Source organism: Phyllobates terribilis, unplaced genomic scaffold (genome assembly GCF_046119375.1).
Source record: "Phyllobates terribilis strain yellow unplaced genomic scaffold, ASM4611937v1 Scaffold_11__3_contigs__length_659146591, whole genome shotgun sequence".
NCBI classification, from domain to species: Eukaryota; Metazoa; Chordata; class Amphibia; order Anura; family Dendrobatidae; genus Phyllobates; species Phyllobates terribilis.
Genome location: NW_027362771.1, coordinates 204,749,474 through 204,754,692, shown reverse-complemented (window position 1 = coordinate 204,754,692; position 5,219 = coordinate 204,749,474). Strand labels below are relative to the sequence as shown.

Genomic DNA, 5,219 nt, shown 5'->3' with positions numbered 1-5,219 from the left:
TGCTGGGGTATACCACACTTTTTTAAATAGAGATATTAGCTGCTGAACAGTGAGCGGCACACTCAAACTGCTTTTTTTTTAGATACCAAAGGCCCAAAACTGGATAGTACAGCGATTTGACCCATGGAACTGCGAAACCACACTGGGATGTCGGGCCTACACAAGACTATTTTCAACAGATATATTTTTGTGTCACAACAGTCAGGAGACACTACTGTTTTTCTTTACGGAAAAAACTACCAAAACCTGAATAATAGAGATTTTTTACCGTGGGATGGCAAAACCACAGTTATTGTTTACTGGGGTATACCACACTTTCTTAAATAGAGATATTTGCGGCTGAACAGTGAGCGACACACTCAAACTACTTTTTTTTTAGACACCAAAGGCCCAAAACTGGATAGTACAGCGATTTGACCTATGGAACTGCGAAACCACACTGGGATGTCGGGCCTACACAAGACTATTTTCAGCTGATATATTTTTGCGTCACAACAGTCAGGAGACACTACTGTTTTTCTTTACGGAAAATATACCAAAACCTGAATAATAGAGATTTTTTACCGTCGGATGGCAAAACCACATTTATTGTTTACTGGGGTATACCAGACTTTTTTAAATATATAGATTTGCGGCTGAACAGTGAGCGACACACTCAAACTGTTTTTTTTTTAGATACAAATGGCCCAAAATGGATAATACAGAGGTTTGATTCGTGGAAGTGCAAAACAACACTTCTGTTTCTCTAGCCTACACCAGACTATTTTCAACAGTTATATTTGTGTCTGAAAAATCGGAGACACGCTTTTTTTTGGGTGGGGGGGGGGGGGGACACCAAAAGGTTAATAAGACGGGTATTTGTACAGTGTGAAGGAGGAAAAAAAAATGAGGATTTAGATGAAAAAAAGAGGATTTTTCCTGACCCCCGACACCTGGTGCTAAGTCCGGCAATTTCAGCAACAGGAGCACACAGGACTGTAATGCAGCGTTTGCTGGTATAACCACTGTGTCTCCTATACAGCCTGCCTGCCTGGTATCTGGGATGGATATTAGTCCTGAAAAGGACTGTTTGTTTGTTCTGGAAGCCTTTACAGACCCTACACTAACTATTTCGCAGTTTATATCTCTCCCTAATTCAGCAGCGCTGTCCCTACTCTGTCTAATCCGGAGCGACTGTGTCCAAGATGGCGGCGCCCGGTTTTAAATACTCGAGGTGACGCTGTGCGGCCATCCAATCACTGTAATGCCCACAAACAACATGGCTGCAGCATTACAGTGACTGGCTGGCAATCCCTGCATGTTCATTGGCTCTGTAAAGAGCGCCAAACATGCAGGGTGGAGACCCGAGCTCCCGCCCGAGTAACCCGGAAATGCTCAGTGCTCGCCGAACATCCCGAGTAGCGTGATGCTCGAGCGAGTACCGAGAAGTGTCGAGCATGTTCGCTCAACACTAATCATAACATTACAGTAAGTTCCAAGCTGAATCCAAAAGGAAAGTTTAGGGATAAAGACAAAGTTGTTTATTAGGGTAGATATTCAAACTACAGTCCCAAAAGAAACATATGATGTCAAAATAATATGAGAAATTCAGAAATAAAATGCAAGCCATTTGCATAAAACATTATCTACTAGAAGTGTGGTATCCAAAAAGAAAATGACCAGTGTATGTGGGACGTCATGAAAAAGTAAAATCTGCCTGTGAAAATCTGGCGTATGGATAAGTGATGAATTTCTCAACTGTGTACCTATTTTGAGAGGTTAAACTGTCTAAAGCAGTGGTCCCCAACCTTTTTTGCACCAGGGACCGGCTTGAAGCAAGATCATTTTTCCATGGCCCAGCAAGGAGGGGGTGGGGTGGGCGGGGCTTTGGTCATATGGGGGCGGGGTAATGGAGGGATTTGGAGTTTAGTGCATACTTATCATATAGTGTAGACCAGGTCCCCGCCAGGAGCTATGCCAGGAGCCCCACATAATGTGCTGTGCCAGGAGCCGCATCACTGAGGCCCCATCACGCCCTGCAGCAGGACAGGGCAGCTGTCCTGACAGCTGCTGTTCAGCTGCATTTACTTCATCCCAGGGGCGGACACAGACTGTAGTGGGCCCCTGTGCAAGAAATTTTTGGGGGCCCCCCCCGCCCTTCATAAGGCAACAAAGTTATGTAAACATAACCCCCCCATGTGCATCTCTCACCCCCCCATGTGCAGCTCACCCCCGTGCATCTCTCATCCCCCTCCGTGCATCTCTCATCCCCCCCGTGCATCTCTCACCCCCCGTGCATCTCTCACCCCCCCGTGCATCTCTCATCCACCCCCCGTGCATCTCTCACCCCCCCGTGCATCTCTCATCCACCCCCCGTGCATCTCTCATCCACCCCCCATGCATCTCTCATCCCCCCCGTGCATCTCTCACCCTCCCGTGCATCTCTCACCCCCCCGTGCATCTCTCATCTCTCCCCTCCCTCCCATGTGCATCTCTCATCTCTCCCCTCCCCCCATGTGCATCTCTCATCTCTCCCCTCCCTCCCATGTGCATCTCTCATCTCTCCCCTCCCCCCCATGTGGATCTCTCATCTCTCCCCTCCCCCATGTGCATCTCTCATCTCTCCCCTCCCCCCATGTGCATCTCTCATCTCTCCCCTCCCCCATGTGCATCTCTCATCTCTCCCCTCCCCCCCATGTGGATCTCTCATCTCTCCCCTCCCCCATGTGCATCTCTCATCTCTCCCCTCCCCCCATGTGCATCTCCCATACCCCCCACTCCTAGTTAATTGTATTTAAAAAAAAATAAAACTTGTTATACTTACCCCCATGCGATCCCTGCAGAATCCTGGCGCTCGTCCAAATCGCTGACACCAGGTTCTCCTGACTTCCGGCCATGTGACGGCGCCGTCACATGACCGGAAGTCAGGGGAATCATGAAGGTGCTGCCGCAGCAGCGCAGTGCTAAGATGTCCCGGACCCGGCGCTTAGAATGCGGCTGGGGGCCCCATGAGGAGAGAGACGCACAAGAGGGGGGCTCCGAGGGGGCTCCTACCGGCCGGGCCCCATACTGGAGTCAGGGCAGTCATGCCCTGATGGCGGCCCTGCTGGAGACTGGAGGGGCCACCTCTCCCCGCGGACCGGCTGAAAAACCCCAACGGCCCGGTCCTGGTCCGCGGACCGGCGGTTGGGGACCTCTGGTCTAAAGAAACTCACATTTTGCGCTTAATGTTGTTGACAAGTTAAGGTGTAATTTTATTCCAATATTCACTCTTGGTCACAACTCTTAACATATAGCCAAAAATGAAATTCTACATACAGAAGAAACTTAATGTTGCTGGGTGAAATTTACAGTCAACAGTAGGGTTTACAGTAGAAGACTCTCTAATGCTTTTGATAAATGGCTAATCAAATAAAGAAATCTGTTAGTGTAAAATTCATAAGATGGCACTAGTTTAATAACCATCAGCTGTGTATGAAATCTCAATCTATTAGTGCGATCACCAGGATGGCCGAGTGGTTAAGGCATTGGACTTAAGATCCAAAGGATATGTATGCGTGTGGGTTCGAAACTCACTTCTGGTAGGAGTTTTACATTTGAAATTCTTCAAGGTTTTTCTGCATGGATTAATGCTTGATGAAAAGTAAAATTTTGGTTGCCCAATAGCACAGCCTTAAACTACAATACTTATGGCTATCGCTTTTTGTAGATATCATTTTGATTATGAAAATAATCTCTTTTACATCATATCATAACTAGAGATGAGCGTTGTTCGACTCAAACTGTTCGCCAATCTCAAATTCGAGCTGTTTTGGGCGGTGTTCGAGCCGTTCGGCGAACTCGAACGATTTGAGAAAAATTTGGCTGTTCAAGGTTGTGTTCGATAACTGTTCGTGCACCAAAATCATAACTGAATTTTTTCTCAGTAATGATGAAAATTAATGTTAATACGCAGTTTGAGTGTACAGCGGGGCGGTGGGAGGGGCAGGGGATGGATCTCTGCAGGAATAAAGAAGATCTCCATTTTTTTTTCTCTATCCCGCATTTACAGTGGGGAGGTGCAATCTGTCAGCCTATCAGCAGCGCACACGGAGCGAAGTGCTTTTTTTCACACAAGCAAGGGCATGTGTCATTGGCAGTGTATGTCACATGTCCTTGCCCTATAAGACACAGCCATTTTCCCCGTCGCCACCATTTTCTCACTGCTGCAGCTGTGTGTTAGACGGCACCGCTATTGCTGTGTGCGCTATACCTTGTTAATTTCAAGCCAATTTTCGCACAAATCTACAGATAGCTTGGGAGTAGGGAATAGTTGTGATTGCAGTCCTTTTAAGGACTAGGTTACAGCCTTTCCTATGACTTTTATCTGGCTGGTCTGTGCTCCTAAATAGATAGGTTGTGGGAGTAAAGACTAATTGTAATTGCAGTCCTTTTCAGGACTAAGTTACATCAGTTCCTATCAGTTTTTGCCAGGCAGGTCTGTGCCAGTGCTGTGCAAGTTTTTTTCACAGAATTTGGCTGAATCTAGCAAAGCTAATCCTTTTTGGCCTATTGCAGAGTGTGTTAGTCAGTGGAGTAGCCTATCTGTGTTGCAAGATACACCACCTGTGTATAGAATACCAATTTTTTTACTGCACATAGTGAAATAAAACCTTTTTGGCATAGCATCATTCTATTAGTCCATCTATACTGACCTCCATAAGGTTGCAAATTGAATATAATTTTTTTCTGCATCTAGCTCTGAAAAAATATTTGTCCTTCTAGCAGTGTGTGGGACTTGTTCTACTAGTCCATCTATACTGACCTCCATCAGGTTGCAAATTCAAAATAATTTTTTGTCTGCATCTAGCTTTGAAAAAATATTTGGGCTTCTAGCAGTGTGTGGGACTTGTTCTATTAGTCCATCTATACTGACCTCCATCAGGTTGCAAATTAAAAATATTTTTTTGTCTGCATCTAGCTCTGAAAAAATATTTGGCCTTCTAGCAGTGTGTGGGACTTGGTCTATAAGTCCATCTATACTGACCTCCATCAGGTTGCAAATTAAAAATATTTTTTTGTCTGCATCTAGCTCTGAAAAAATATTTGGCCTTGTAGCAGTGTGTGGGACTTGTTCTACTAGTCCATCTATACTGACCTCCATCAGGTTGCAAATTAAAAATAATTTTTATTTGCATCTAGCTCTGAAAAAATATTTGGGCTTCTAGCAGTGTGTGGGACTTGTTCTATTAGTCCATCTA

At 45.7% G+C, this 5,219-nt stretch overlaps 1 non-coding gene across 1 annotated transcript; it reads left to right on the top strand.

The window, feature by feature from the left end:
- The first annotated feature begins 3,480 nt into the window (after window positions 1-3,480).
- On the top strand, window positions 3,481-3,563 carry TRNAL-UAA (transfer RNA leucine (anticodon UAA)). Its single transcript has one exon. It is a non-coding gene; the product is annotated as a tRNA-Leu (tRNA).
- Window positions 3,564-5,219: the final 1,656 nt, after the last annotated feature.